This window comes from Moschus berezovskii, chromosome 7 (genome assembly GCF_049115385.1).
Source record: "Moschus berezovskii isolate FMDL1 chromosome 7, NW_MosBer_1.0, whole genome shotgun sequence".
In the NCBI taxonomy this organism is placed as follows: domain Eukaryota; kingdom Metazoa; phylum Chordata; class Mammalia; order Artiodactyla; family Moschidae; genus Moschus; species Moschus berezovskii.
This window is the reverse complement of record NC_142466.1, coordinates 106274501-106290191: the sequence shown is the minus strand read 5'-3', so window position 1 is coordinate 106290191 and position 15691 is coordinate 106274501. Positions and strand designations below refer to the sequence as shown.

At 45.4% G+C, this 15691-nt stretch overlaps 1 protein-coding gene across 4 annotated transcripts in view; it reads left to right on the top strand.

Moving 5' to 3' along the window:
• PTPN3 (protein tyrosine phosphatase non-receptor type 3) overlaps nucleotides 1-15691 on the top strand; it is a 158902-nt gene that overhangs the window by 57359 nt on the left and 85852 nt on the right. The gene's annotated exons all lie outside the window — the stretch shown is intronic.

Genomic DNA, 15691 nt, shown 5'->3' with positions numbered 1-15691 from the left:
GGTTCCTGGTTAAAAAGATCAGGGTGCTTCCTGCTGCTGCTGCTGCTAAGTCACTTCAGTCGTGTCCGACTCTGTGCAACCCCATAGACAGCAGCCCACCAAACTCCCCCGTCCCTGGGATTCTCCAGGCAAGAACACTGGAGTGGGTTGCCATTTCCCTCTCCAATGCATGAAAGTGAAAAGTGAAAGTGAAGTCACCTAGTTGTGTCCGACTCTTAGCGACCCCATGGACTGCAGCCTACCAGGCTCTTCCGTCCATGGGATTTTCCAGGCAAGAGTACTGGAGTGGGGTGCCATTTGCCTCCTACCTCGTGACATATACAAAAATTGACTCAAAATGGATTAATGCCCTAAATATAAGAGCTAAAGACTTGGAACTCTTAGAGAAAAACAGGGATAAATCTTCATGACCTTGAAGTTAAACTTGAATATGACACCAAAAACACAAGCAACAGAAGGAAAGTAATTTGGACTTGATTGAAATTACTTTTGTGCCTAAAAGACATAATCAAAAAAGTGAAAAGACAGCCTGCAGAATGGGAGAAAATATTTGCAAATCATATCTGATAAAGATTTTGTGTAAGAATATATAAAGAACTCCTATAACTAATCCAACTTAAGATAACCCAATTTAAAAGTAGGCAGAGGACTCAAAGAGACATTTCTCTGAAGATCTGCAAATAGCCAGTAAGCACAATGAAAAGATGCTTACCATCATTAGTCATTAGGGAAATATAAATTAAAACCACTGTGAAATATCACTTGACATCTGCTAGGATGGCTGTTATCAAAAGTACTGTTAAGGAGGTGAAGAAATTGGAACCCTCTTATATTGCCAGTAGGAATGTTAAATGGTGCGACCTCTGTAGAAAACAGCTTAGTGGCCCTTCAAAAGGCCAAGCGTGGAATTCCTGCATGACCCAGCAAGGCATGACCCGCTCCTAAGTGTATACCCCAAAGCAGATACTGACAGAGAGATGTCATTGCAGCACTGTTTACAATATGATAGCCACATGGTGGAACAAGCCCAAGTGTCAACAGTGAGTGGATAAACAAAATGTGGTCTCTCCATATCATGGAATATTATTCAGCCTGGAACAGGAATGGAGTTCTTACACATGCCACAGCATGGATGAACTTTACACATTAGGCTAAGTGAAATAAGCCAGTCACACAGGGATAAATATTGCATGATTCCACTTATATGAAATATCTAGAATAGGCAAATTCATAGAAAGTAGCTGGTTGCCAGAGGTTGTGGGAGGGAGCCGGAGTTATTGCTTCATGGGTACAGAGTTTCTGTTTGCAGGGATAGAAAAGTTTGGGAAATAAATCGTGGAGTTGGTTGCACGATGTTGTGAATGTAATTAATGTATCTGAATTGTGCATTTAAAAATGGTTGACATGGCACATGTTCGTTTAAACACACACCAGAGCAGGTGGTGTGATGTCTGGGGGGAGTGTGACTTCATCAGGAGCCACTGGGTCTGGGTTCTGCTCTGTGCCAGGTGACCTCAGGCATGGTCCTTGCTGTCTTTAACCTGGGTCCCGCTTCTGATACGGGAGCTGGATGAGATGAGAGGTATATTCTCTGGTGGGTCATGGGAGGTGGTCAGGAGATTGCTTCCCATCCCCTTTAAATTCTGTTCTACCTGGTGAACAACAGAACATCTGGTGGTTTTGTTCCAATTAGCATTAATTACCTGCTTATCTGTTTTTTGCCTTTTTTTTTTTTTTTTTTGGTCAGATAGTAGCCTAGCCTTTTCCCGTCACCTTGTGGCCATAAGTCGTTGGTGGTTGGATTGTTTTTTCCCCCTAAGGCAGGGCTTACCTGGGCCCCAATTCTTGATGTTTGGTTACCTGCTCTTTCTTCCCTCCCTGGTTTACTGTGGTTTCGTTTGGAAGTCTGCTGTGTTGTGCTGTGCTTAGTCACTCTTGTGTCCATCTCTTTGCGACCCCACAGACTGTAGCCCACCAGGCTCCTCTGTCCATGAGGATTATCCAGGCAAGAATACTGGAGTGGGTTGCCATGCCCTGTTCCAGGGGATCTTCGCAACCCAGGGATCCAACCCAGGTCTCCCACATTGCAGGTGGATTCTTTACTGTCTGAGCCACCAGGGAAGCCCTTGGAAGTCTGAGCCCTCCTAATTAGAAGTCATCTGAGCACCCAGCCATGGTTACGGTTCCACTTGATAGAATACTATAAAACCGTAACAAAATTGCCAGTGAAGTGTTTGAAATACCTGGACACATGTTTCACCATGCGATGATGGGAAAGAGTAGGCTGTATGGTTCTATAGATGTGAAAGTACAACTTAAAAAAAACCCTCCCCAAACGGACAGCACACATGGACAAAAACATGTTGGTGTTATTTGACACGAGTGCGTTGGAGCGGCACTCTCCTTCCAGTGGTCAGAGTCAACTTGTTTTTTTCACAGGCGTGGAGGTAGGTAGGTTCTGTGCTGCCCAAGTACCTCCAGTAAGTAGCCAGATGAAAAAAATGTCAAGGTATGGGTGCTGTGAGGCTGTCCTGAATCCTCCTGGAGACCCAGGCCCCTGCCACACTCAGGCTCCACTCTGCCACCCCCATCCCCCACACCTGGTGTCTGTCCTGATGAGAGCCAATGGCTTGGAGCCAGCATGTGTGCCCCAAAGGTGAGTTGGCAGGGATCTGGTTGAGCTCAAGTTCACTGAGAAACCCAGGCTCCTGGGGGCTGCAGTGTGCCCAGGCTTGAGTCTTCCCAGTTCCGAGATCCTTGGAAGCAGGTGCTGTGGAAAGGGATTGGCCAGACACTCTCAGGATCTCCCTGGAAGGAGAGCTGTTAGTCACGGGGTAGGAGAGGCCCAGGCCAAACCCAGGGCCTGGCCTCAGGAAATGAGGTGGCCCACCCTGCTCTCCCGCTGTTAATAATTAGCTCAGGGTGGCTGGCTATGGAGCTGGAAGGGCCTTTAGACGTTCTGGGCACTCGCTCCAGCCCACGCCCTTTATAAAAGTGAGGCGAAGTCCCTTGCTACATCTCCACAATTCTGAAAGATTCCTGTTCCACACTTTTCACTTCTCTAAAATTACAATTCTTGCAATCAAAGGGTACTTTGGATGTACTGTCCCTTTTAAAGAGCTCTTCTGAAACACCTGTTGTCATTTTAGAACAGAGGAACGATGGTAATAAATACCCAGGCCTTACTCAGGTTTCTGATGTTGCAGAATTAATTAGAGGGAAAAGGGGGTTTTTCTGGATCATTTCCTCCCTAAGAGGAAGTTTACCAACATGCGAGCTGGGGGAGTGCCAATGAAGACGATCTGGAAGGGTGAGAACATACCTGTAGTCCGTCAGTTGCCGAAACAGTCATGATGAGGTGGGGCCTTTTCCCTGCAGCAAAGCACCTGTAATTCACCTTCCTCTGAGCGCACAGGCCAGGGAACTCAGTGGGGAGGTATGCGGTGCCCTGCACCAAGCTGGGGCCCTCGTGCCATTTGGTGGCTGACTGTGCGACTTGGGCAGAGTTCTCCCAGTGTCTCCTCTACCGTCTGTAAAATGCGGACAGCTGGGTCCCATCAGATAGAGGGGAATCAGGAGGAACGGGTGTACACGTATTTGGAAAACCCCGAAGCCCTGTAGGGCCCTTGGTTGCTCCTCAGAGTAGGAAGCCTGGCAGTGGGAACAGCCCGGGGACAAAGAAGGAGAGGGGCAGAGAGGGCCGTTGTAAAGGCTCAGTGCTCAGAGTAGCTGGAGCTGTCTGCACAGGGTTAGATGCGAGATCACTGCTCCTCAGCATTACTTAGAGATGCGGAAACAGACTTTTGACAGTGAATTCATCCAAGGTTCCATCAGCCTGGGCGTGGCAGAATAGAGATTGGAACTCTAGTCTGGTGCATTCCTTCAAACCTCCAGCTGGCCCTGCCACAGGGGTGGGGGTGGCGGGGGGCAGACAGCAGTGTCCCTGGTCAAGTGGCTTGAGGACTCCTGGAAATCAAAGAATGGATCATATGTCTGTATTCCCAGCATGTGGAAGGTCTTAGTACAAATAAATGCAACTACAGCAGCAACAAGATGTATTATTTTCATTTTATTATTCCTAAATACTATTCTGATGAGCATTTTAGCGTGCCTTTATAAGTCTTTTTTTTTTTTAGAGTTTCTTTTGTGGTTTCTTTTAATTAGTTTTCTGGCCCCCTCATCTCACCAAGTCAAAGCCCTGAAAATCAAAATGGGCTATATGAAGATAGATTTTTATCTTGGTTTTTAGACCTGCTGGCCGCCAGCAGAGTTACTGTAGCTAGCTAATATAACCCGAGATGGCTCCTCCGATGAAAACCTTACAGGCAGAGGATTTTAAAGCTGAGAGGGGCTTTAGAAGGCTTGAAATTGGAAACCGAGGTGAAAAGAAATGAAGCACTAACTTTCCAGGTCACTTGGCTGATAAGTGACAAAGAGGGTGGTGCTTTGGTTAAGAATCTGCCTACAATGCAGGAGACCTGGGTTCGATCCCTGTGTCAGGAAGATCCCCTGGAGAAGGAAATGGCAACCTACTCCAGTGTTCTTGCCTGGAGAATTCCATGGACAGAGGAGCCTGGCAGGTTGCAGTCCATGGGGTTGCAAAGAGTTGGATACGACTGAGCAACTGTTACTTTGGTGGCGGGATGGGAGTTGGAGGGTATTTTTTTCATGTTTCCTTGAGATAAAATTATGGCGCAGGCTGCTGGTGGCAAGGACTGCGTTTCTCTGGGCAGGCTCCTGCTGGCCTCAGACTCCTTGGCAAGAACAGAGCTGGCGGGATGGTCCAGTTGTGAGATTCCAGCTTCTTGGCTGGGATGCGCTGTGATTAGCACATCTCAAACCTTTCAAAGTGACTTTAGCTGTTTTCTTTTCTGAAGGCTTCTGCTGCTTCTGGCTGTAAAGGGGTGGGGGCTGTAGCCTAAGATAGAAATATCATGGACTGACACCCAAATGGGCGTGTCTGTGCCCCAAGGGCAAATATTAGCACAGTATTTTTGTAAAGTTTATGCAACTTGATTCATGTCCCTGTAGAGTAAATTTATTCCATCCTGTTTTCCAGCCTGTTTGGGGCCCAGTGGAACTATTCAGAGGGAGAATGAAGAGAGATGGGTAGCTTAATTTTAGGTAGAAACTGCTCAGTATAAGATTGATTTCATCGTTTATATTTTTAGCTTTACATCCTGCTTTTTGTCTGTTCATACTATTTTGTCCTGTTTCATAGTTTGATGGGCCATTTTGGTTTTTTTCTGGCCAAGATTGAGGTATCCATTTAGAATTATTTCCCATGAGAAATCCAGCTTTGACCAGCGCTACTTTGAGTGGGTTTTGGCACTGTTGAAACAGAAGTCATAGACGATTGGTCCTGGAAGGTGGAGGAAGTTCACCTCTCCTACCCCTTCCAGTGCTGGCCTGCCCTCTGCAGCTTACCAAAGGCCTTATCCACCTTCTCTGCTTGATTACCTCTAGCACTGGGGAGCTCACTCCCTTACAAGGCTGTCCCTGCCATATTTGTGCAGCTCTGAGTGTTCAAACACTCTTCCATTTTGTTTGTTTGTTTGTTTGTTTTCATCTTCTGACTACTGAACCCTTGGGGTCTGAAACAGTCAGTCTCATGATGGGAGTAGTAATAAGTACCATTCATCAGGCCCTGCTAGTAGCGGTTAGTTTGCATCCATATACCTTCAGTGCTTAAAACAACCTAGGAAAACAGAATTTCCCCCTTTCTGCAGGTAAGGAATCTGGATCTCGGGCAGGGTGATCTCTTTATGTTCACATAGCTGGTAAGTGGCTAAGCAGGGTTTACAGTCCACATCTCTGCCTGATTCCACTGATGCTGACCTTCTTACCACCTCTAATTGTGTCCTAATTCCCCTCTGTGTGACACCCTGGATTTTTGAAGAACCTACTCTCCTCTTTCAGATTTCTCTAGGATTTCAGTTATTCCTCCCTCAGACACTCCTACTAATACATCTGTTTCTGTGGGTTCCTAAAATGTGCATGTGCCTCCTCTCCTGGCCTTTGCACACATGGTGTGCAGTTTCCAGACTGCCACAGCTTCCACCTGGCCAGTTCCCCTTCATCCTGCAGACTTTCCCTCGGAACCTCTATGAGCCGGTCCTGCCACCTACCCCAGCTTCCCTGGCTCGGATCGGGAACCTCCCCACTGTTCCTCTAGCACCCTGAGCTTTCAAGCCTCTTAGAACGTGAAACTCCAGGCATCTCTGCCTTCACCCACCCCACTCCCTTGGCCTGGCACCGAGCAGGTGCCCAGTTAGTGAATACTGAGTAAGTAAAAGGTCCAGAACTCCTGCCAAAGTAATAACAAAAGCTGGAAGCAATCATAAACGACATGGATTGGCCTGGGAAACTCCAACCCCAGTCCCATGCAGGGGTTTGGCTTGGAGGCTGTGTTGACTGCTTGTCTGGTAGCAGACAAGGTCATCTCCCACGGGTCATCTCCCCCAGCGTGGTTTGCTTCAGTCCCTCCATGGCTGGCAAGTGTCTCTTTTTTTTTTTCCTACCAGAAGGCAGGCTTGCTGGCCTCTGAAGTTTCTGGGTTCACTGAGGTGGCACCCACAAAGCCTCCACGGGCACAGAGAAATGGTTCTAGGATGTCTGAATCCCGCCAAATATGTGGTTCAGTACCACACCATGATAACCTTTCCCTAAACATTGTTTTTAAACTTCAGAAACTCTCATTTAAAAAAATCTGTGAAAGTGATGTTAAAATTTGGGAGAGTGCTCCCTGGGGTGTGGTTGGCAGGGGCGGCCGTCATGTTTGGAAGGAGCAGGAGGGCACTCGCCCCAGCCTCCTTGACAGCGGAACTCGTGCACTTGAGATTTGTGTTTTTTCCTCGGTGGTACTTCAAGAAAGAGGAGAAAAAGAAGGTGATGGGCTCGGCGAACGTCCTCACAGGCTGAACGTGTTTTCTGGCCACCGAGGAGCGAGCTGTGTGTTTCAGGTGCTAGCTGGCTTCTCATCACAGTCCTGGACTCCCGGCTCGCGGGACGTCAGAGGTTGGTTTCTCTTTATAGCAACATTACCTCTGTCCCTGAAACTGCCTGCAGCTCCCACAGCATTCTTTGTCTTGCCCTTCAGGCAGCTTAAAACTACTTCTTGTTATCCTCCCGGTATCAAGTATAACTTTTATTTGGTTAGTTTTGTGAGTGTCATGGTGTCGGGCCTATAAATAAACCTGACTCCATAATAAGAAAACTATTTGACATTTTGAAGTTGTAGGAGAACAAGGGCGCTAATTACAGGTCTCCATTGGAATACCTCTGATCCTACATATGTCCCCCACCCTGCTTCCCAGGGGCTCCTGGTTGGAGCTCCATTCCCTGAACAAGTTACAGATCCTGTGGAGTAAAGGAGTTGATCCCAAGATGGTACTTCCGGAGTATTGGGATTAATAATTGCAGAGATGGGGAGGGATAAATTAGGAGGTTGGGATTAACATATACATACTGCTGTATAAAAAAATAGAAAACCAACAGAGACCTACTGTATGGCACAGGGAACTATACTCAATATTTTGTAATAACCTATATAAGAAAAGAATCTGAAAAAAAAATGTGTATAATTGAATCACTGTGCTGTACACCTGAAATGAACACAGCATTGTAAATCAACTGCACCCCAATTGAAACATAAAAAATAGACTAAAAAAAGGACTAACAGTTGCAAGATAATGTGGGTATTGAGCTGTGGTATTAAGGCAACTTGTGTGAGCATTTTCTTCCATATGGTGAATAATATGAAGTCAGAGTTAAAAACTCATAAATGCATTCATGGAAGCATTTTTCTAAATAAAATTTATTAAGTACTTTTATATATGCATACCCAAATTAAAAATAAGTCTTGTGCACCAATACTTCCATTGTCAGCTGTGATTATTGCATTCATTAGCAGGCTTAAAGCTTTAAAGATGTTATTTAAAATTTTTTTGGTGTGTAGGCCCAGGACAAAATAGTTTATTGGCCTTATCATTGAATTAGCATCATGAAAATGCATCTCTTAGTGAATAGATTTTTGTAATTTAGTAAGTATTCAGTAGTAATTATGTTTACATTCTAAGCTATTTTTTTTAAATAAGTATATTTCTCTTTATTATTATGCAGGGTTGTACTTTGGAAATTAAAGCCAAGTAAGTGGGGAGAAAATGGCAGAAGGTAGTGTTGATAAGTTTATGAATGTTGCAGTCATGAGAATATTAAACTGCATTGTACCGGTTGTATGGTAACGTGGTTATCAGCTGCACATAATTTAAAATAAAGTGAAATAGTTATTTCTAAGATACGGGCATGTCACAAATGAACTAAAATCACGGGTTTTTAATTAGTTGGAGTGAGTTTATTAACATTTGTGAAGCCTAGTGAATCATATCATGGAGTCAACTATCATTGTCTTAAGAAAGGAGATACATGTAGGATCATTATCTGACAGTGATTGTTGAGTGTCCCCCATTTCTGAGAGAGTGAATAGTACAAGGCACTATGGTCTGCTTTATCTATATAACTTGGATACTAGGAATTGCTAAGAATTGCTGTCTGTGAGAGACGTGAACTGATTTGAGTCAGTCAAGAGGACAGACCATCACGTGACAGAGTCCTTTCTGGACTGAGTTCATTGTCATGTTGCTGTCTTCCTCTGTGGTAAGCACAGCGCTGATTCCAGGACCAACACGAAGACTAGCGAGTCGGCTGCTTCAGCACTGCCTTAGGAAGTGCCTCCCCGGACTGAGTGAGGGGCAGCCGAGCCCTTCTTTCTGGGAGTGCAGACAGGAAGACGGACACGGAGGGAGTGCTGAGCTAACCACGCCCCTCAATGTGGGCACAGTCGGCCAGAACTGAAAGTGGTGCCTGGCTGAGAGTTCTGCGTGGCCTTGGTGCTCAGGCCCTCTGCTTCAGTCTCCCCTCGGGTCACTTATTACAAACGCAGCTTCTGTCTGACAACTGAAGCAAGGCAAAGTCCGGGTTAGGAGCATCCCTGGATAAGGAGGAAAGAAATAATGGGATATCACCAGAACAATTTGCAAAATTTTAGTATGGACTCTACTTTATTGATGTTAAATTTCCTTAGTATGATTACAGTGGTTATGAAGTACCCTTGTCCTTGGAAGATAACTTACTAAACTATAGAGGTAAAGAGGCACGGTATCTATAGCTTCTAAGTGTTCAGTATTAATAAGGAGAATGAGGGGTATGTGTGTGCAGGGGAGAGTGTGAAAGAGTACTGGTAAAATGTTGCTTTTATAATTCAAGCAGGCGGGGTTTGTTAAACAGGCAGCAGATAGTACATCTTCCAGACATGAGAGCTGGCCATCCCCCGTAAGAGTGGCTTATACAATGGTTTTTTTTTTTTTTTTTGATTGAGGAATATTTTCTTTACAGAATTTTGTTGTTTTCTGTCCAGCTAATGTTAAGTTTTTGAAAGATGCTCATTTGGCTGAGTCGGGGCACTCAGCATCTTTGTTGCGTGATCACGCGGGATCTTTCATTGCAGTGCACAGACTCTCCAGCTGTGCACGGTGTTAGTTGCTTTGTGGCATAGTGGCATCTTAGTTCCCCAGTCAGGGATTGAACCCCCAGCCCTTGCATTGCAAGGCAAACTCTTAACCATTGGACCACCAGGGAAGTCCTGCAAAATGTTACATTGAATCCAGGCCAGTGGGGAATACAGGAGTTCTGTTTTTCTTGCAACTTTTCTATTGTTGTTTAGTCACTAAGTCATTTGATTCTTTTGTGACCCCATGGACTCTGACCCACCAGGCTCCTCTGTCCATGGGATTTCCCGGGCAAGAATACTGGAGTGGATTGCCATTTCCTTCTCCAGGGGATCTTTCCCACCCAGGGATAGAACCCAGGTCTCCTGCATTGGCAGGTGGATTCTTTACCACTGAGCCACCAGAGAAGGCCCAACTTTTCTGAAAGTTCGAAAAAAGAAAATTGCAGGTTTTAAAAAGCAGTTTCTGAAGTCCTTGCAAAACCAGAATTTCTATGGATGGTACACAGGGATCTGTGTTTTAGCAAGCTCCCCAGATGACCCTAAAGTACACAAAAATTTTATTTAAGTCTCTGCTTAAAGAGTCTCCTTTTAATCACTGTTTTTTTTTTTTTTTAGCAACTTAAGTATACACTCTTGCAATTTGATCTGAATCTAGTGTTTGATGAATGATAAATCCCCATTCAGATTTTGTAAGTTTTCTGTTTAGGATACTCTACTTACTGCAGAGGAGGGTAAAGAATGCTGAGGCGCAGGCTAAGAACAGATTGGAACCAGAAGCTCCATTACGGGGTGAACTGGCAATGCAACCCAGCTTCTGTGTTTACTGTGAAAAGGAAGAAGCAGTATTGGTATTAGCAGTGAAACAAAACATTTATCTTAAATACATTAAATACTGATACTTGAGAAGCACACAATTTGAGTCATCCGTCTAGCATGGCTGATTGTGTTTGAATGTTTATTACTTTTCCGTCTAGAGAGGTCCCTCTTCTGCCTATCAGACATCTGTTGAGGCTTGTAAATAGTCTAAAAGGGAAAAAAAAGGAAGAGATCTCCCCTGAGTTCAGGAGGGAAAGGGAGAGGCTTGGGTGACAGAGAAGGCCTTGTGTATTCTAGGAGACTTTTACAGTGAGCTGAGCCATGGATGGTAAAGCAGAAAGGAGCCTAACTGTCCGTGTTTCCCTTGAGGAAGAGGGAGGCGAGTCATGCTCAGAGGTGAAGTGTATTCCTCTGGTGGTCACTGCTGCTGCTGCTGCTGCTAAGTCACTTCAGTCGTGTCCGACTCTGTGTGACCCCATAGACGGAAGCCCACCAGGCTCCCCCGTCCCTGGGATTCTCCAGGCAAGAACACTGGAGTGGGTTGCCATTTCCTTCTCCAATGTGTGGAAGTGGAAAGTGAAAAGTGAAAGTGAAGTCGCTCAGTCGTGTCCGACCCTTAGCGACCCCACGGACTGCAGCCTACCAGGCTCCTCCATCCATGGGATTTTCTAGGCAATAGTACTGGAGTGGCTTGCCATTGCCTTCTCCGCTGGTGGTCACTAGGGGGTGGCATTGGCCCAGGTCAAGCTTGGGGATGTCAGGCAAATCTGTAGGGAGCCAGCTGTGGTTCGTCTGTGTGGTTTACTCACAAATTAGGTGTTTACAGATCAGCACCACTTCCTTTTTTTTCCCTAACTGAAATTTTTGCACTCTTTGAGTTAGAGATGTAGTTCTTATTCTTAAAAACAAGGGTATGATTCCTTTTAAAATTCCTTTTAAAATTATCAAAATGGAGTTGGGTTGCTTTATAACTTAGTGGAGAAGACTCCTCTCCCTTCTTCCTGTCCATGATTCCTTGGCTTGTGAAAAGAACAGACGTTCCCCAGAGGCAGGTAGACCCGCAGGAAACAAAGCACACAGCATCACTTCCGTCTCAGGCTCCAGGGCAGGTGACAGAAGCTCTGTTCCCCAACTCTGACCACCAGGGCTCTGGTATCCCACATGCTCAGGGCAGTGGACTCCTGCTTCCAGGCCCGTTGAGTTGGTAGAGCAGCTGAAAGGTGCATCACCTCTGTGACTTGCAGGGAACACTAGGATATCTGCATTTGAAATAGTACATTTGTGTTTGCCCTACAGAATCCAGACTCTGCAGTCAGCATCTGATGGCATTAGAAGCTTAACATTGCTTTTGTTTGTTTGGGGCCAGTTATGCTCAGAGACTGAGATTTAACCCGGGTTTTCTGTGGGAATTATGATTTATAATATTTCACAAGCCAATAGCATGCAGGATGTCAACTGAAAAAAAAAAAGCACAACCTAGAAGTTGAGAAATGTGTTTTATTTGGCAGACTTTCTGAGGACTCCATGCCTAAGAGGCAGCTCTCAGATATCTCTGAGGGTCTGAAGAGGTAAGGGAAGGAGCCAGGATATGTAGGGTTTTGTTTTGTTGTAGCAGTGACCAAGTAGTTGGGACATCAAAAGATTACTGTTCATTAGAGAAAACCAGATGTCTCAAATTAAGGAATTTCGCTCATTTCTTTGTGTGAGAGGCTGCAACAGTCTGGGCTCATTGAAATCATTCCTTTGATATGCACCTTAGCTGTCTAGGACCAGCGTCCTGGGCTTTTCCATTCTCAGCGATGAGGGTGGCTGCAGGAGCCGAGGGCCTGGCAGCGAGCAGGCCGTGTGTTTCCATCCTGAGTGCTTTCAGGGCTCACCTTCAGAGGAGGCTGTAGCAGCAAGTGATATTTAACTGATAATTAACGATGCAGGCAGCATTGTTCATTCACTAGGATCATGTCTCTTAAGCCAAGAAAGAAATAACATACACCACACCAATGACAGATTGATTGCATTACTGTTCCTGGCAATGGGGAGTTGAAAGAAGAAGTCCAAATTTAGTTGAGATGGACCTTTCTATTCTCATAGAGATCATCTTTTGAACCAAAAGCTGCAAGTTTGGGTTCCTCGCTGCTGGGGTACGTAGCTTATGGGCAGTTGCACCAGCAGTGCCGGGCTGGGTGAACTGCTCCAAAGGTTATTATTCCAGGAACCATTACTTGGCTGGCATCTCTGCCTATATACAAGGAGTAGCCTTGCCAAGGCAGGAACAGATGTCCCTTCTCTTCCTGGGACTGGTGCGTGTTTTAACACCTCTGCAACCAAGAGTAGCCTGGGCGTGGCAGGAGCAAGTGTCTCAAACACTTTGTAGAGCTATTTAGATCAGCAAAGAGTAGCCTTGAGGTCAAACACTCTTGAGTTGCTGGTCAACCTCCTGGTATTTGGTCCATCAGGTGATGGCCACCAAGCCGTTACTATGGTGTCAGTGACATGATGGTCCTTGCCGCTTCAGGTTTTAACAGTTGGATTTAAAAAATCCTAATAACCAACTTCCAAGTCATTTCATCAAAACAGGCTCTTCAAACAAGTTCCAACCACAAACAACTTTTGTCTGAAACCAGCTTTCACAGCATACATTTGAAATCATAAGTCAGAACAAAACAGATTGTTATTAAAATGCCTGCTACTGAGTGTCTGATATGTGTCACATTGTGTAGGCACTTAACACGTGGTGATCCCATGGCTCATGGTAGGTATGGAGCCCCCACCATCTCATTGAACTGAGATGTTGCCTCCTTCTATAATGTTTTGCAAGTATAATCTTTGTTAAAAACTATAGTCAACAGTAGACCCTGTAGTGTTATTGTGTACAACATTTTTTTTTTTTCCTTAATGCAAAGAACCAGCTGGGCTTCCATGTTGTAAAATTCATCAGCTGCAGATGTAATCATCTGTGGTTGGAGAGGCCAGTGTGTTCCTGGTTGGGTTGTCGCTTTGTTTAGAATTAAGAGGCTTATAAAGGAAGCCATAGAAACCCTGAGTTCCCCAATTGCCGCGGTACAGGAAACAGGGCTGTTAGTCAGCATCCATTGTCCTGACCGGATTGTTTAAGATATAATTTCAAGACAATCGGAAAACACCACATGGCTCAATTATGTGGTTATTCAACATCAGGCTCGCTTTTATTTAGGTTTGCTTTGGGAATAATTATGGGGAGAGCGTTTCTGCAACTTTCATGAAATTTCACCGAATTATGATGATGTTGGGCCCCAACCTGATTATGTAACAGAGATCATGTGAGGAGGAAAAAGTAGATCTCTTCTGGGCAGCTAGTCTGCTTGAGTTTGTCAGCAGCTGGCTGCGGGATCACGCTGGGAGCATCACTAACCCTGGTTAAGTTAGTAAGTCCCTGGCATACACATGCTGGCACTGGATACAGAGCTGCCCAGGTGCAAGCGATGTGAAGATCAGACCTGCCGTCACCACCTCAGCCCATGGGACTTTCATTTGGAGGCTCCTGTTTGAAATCACGTTTGGTTTTTTTCCTGTCCAGGGTCGTGGTGTGCTTTGCTCTCAGTTTTAACTGCTCTGAGCACCTCCCCGAGTGTCGCACACGTACCCTCTGAATGGCTCAGATTTTGTGGAACCTGTACAGTTGTCCCTTTGGTATCCGCAGGGAATTAGTTTCAGACTGGGATATGAAAACCTGAGGATGCTTAAGTCCTTTATATACAGTGGCATAGTATTTGCATATAGCCTGTGACATGATTTAGTGTACTTTAAATCATCTCTCGATTACTTATAACAGCGGTCCCCAAGCCCCAGGCCACGGGTCGGTACTGGTCTGTGGCCTGTTAGAGATGGGGCTGCACAGCACAAAGTGAGCTGTCAGCAAGCGAAGCCGCTGCCCTCTGCTCTCATTACCCCCTGAGCTCCACCTCCTGTCAGACCAGCGGTGGTGTTAGATTCTCATAGGAGCTCGAGCCCTACTGTGATCTGTGCGTGTAAGGGATCTAGACTGTGTGCTCCTTATGAGAATCTAATGTCTGATTATCTGAGTCTGCATTATGGTGAGTTGTATAATTATTTCCTTGTATATCAAAATATGATGATAATAGAAATAAAGTGTACAATAAGTACAATGCGCCTGAATCAACCCAAAGCCATCCCCCCTCCTTCCGTGGGAAAGTTGTCTTCCACGAAACTGGTCCCTGGTGCCAAAAAGGTCAGGGACCACTGACTTGCAATACCTAATGCAGTGTAAATGCATTAATAGTTACAAATATGACATAAACGCTGTGTAACTAGGTGTGATCTCATGCATGACAGATTCAAATTTTGCTTTTCCCAGCTTTCTGGAATTTTTTGTTTTCCTGAAGATTTTTAATCAGTGGCTGGTTGGATCCAAGGCCAAGGAACCTCAGATCTGGAGGGTTGACTGTATTCTAAATCTGACCATCTGAAACACACTCTGAGGTTCCCCCCAAAACTTGCTCTTCTAGCCCAGGCAGGCCTGACCCTCTGAGGGCTTCCCGAGAAGAATGTCATTCTGCGCCACACCCCGGGATGCTGAGTCACCATGTGTGGGGCAGGGATGGCATATTTTCTGAAAGCTCCCCAGGTAGCTCTGATGTGCCCTCCCACTAAGAGCCATACTGGAAATGGTTCTGTTGTATCTCAAAAAAAAAAAAATTTTATAACCCACCTGAAATTTTTCAACATGGACTAAATAAAAATTTGACATGTGAAATTTAAGGCAGTTAAGGCATTATGGAACACGTTTGTTGTCTTTTGATAACTGTTGGTATTACTCAGAAAACGCACCCCTTCTTCTGATGAGATTTTCCTTGGAAAGGGCATGGTGGAGGTGGTGGGGTGGGTGGAATTTCATAAGTGACAACAAGTTCCCATCTATTGCCAGTCCCAGGAATCTTTTTTGATGAATTTTTGAGATTTCCTGTCCCCATCTACAAAAGAGTGGAGGTTTTCCTGGAGCTTCTGAAGTAGGATTAGCTTCTGAAATACCCAAGAACACCCTTCTGTCCTGGGTGTATCTTCTGCACAGCTTTCATCTCTCCTGTGTCTTTGCTGCCTGCATCTAAGCTGTGCTTCTGTGGTTCCCAAGGCTCGACTCTCCTCAGGCCTCTCGTCAGCTTTGTTCTCATTCCTTCCTTGCTCCTGACTGCCGAATCTTGATCTCTGGCCCTGCCCTGACATGTGTGTGCAGTTTTCTGAGTGTGTGTGACTGCCCTTGACAGTGTAGGCCCTGAATCTGCAGCTTCGGCATCACCCAGCAGTCTGAGAAATGCAGGTTCTCAGGCCCTGCCCAGACCTGCTTAAATCCTTGTCTGCATCTTAATAAGATCC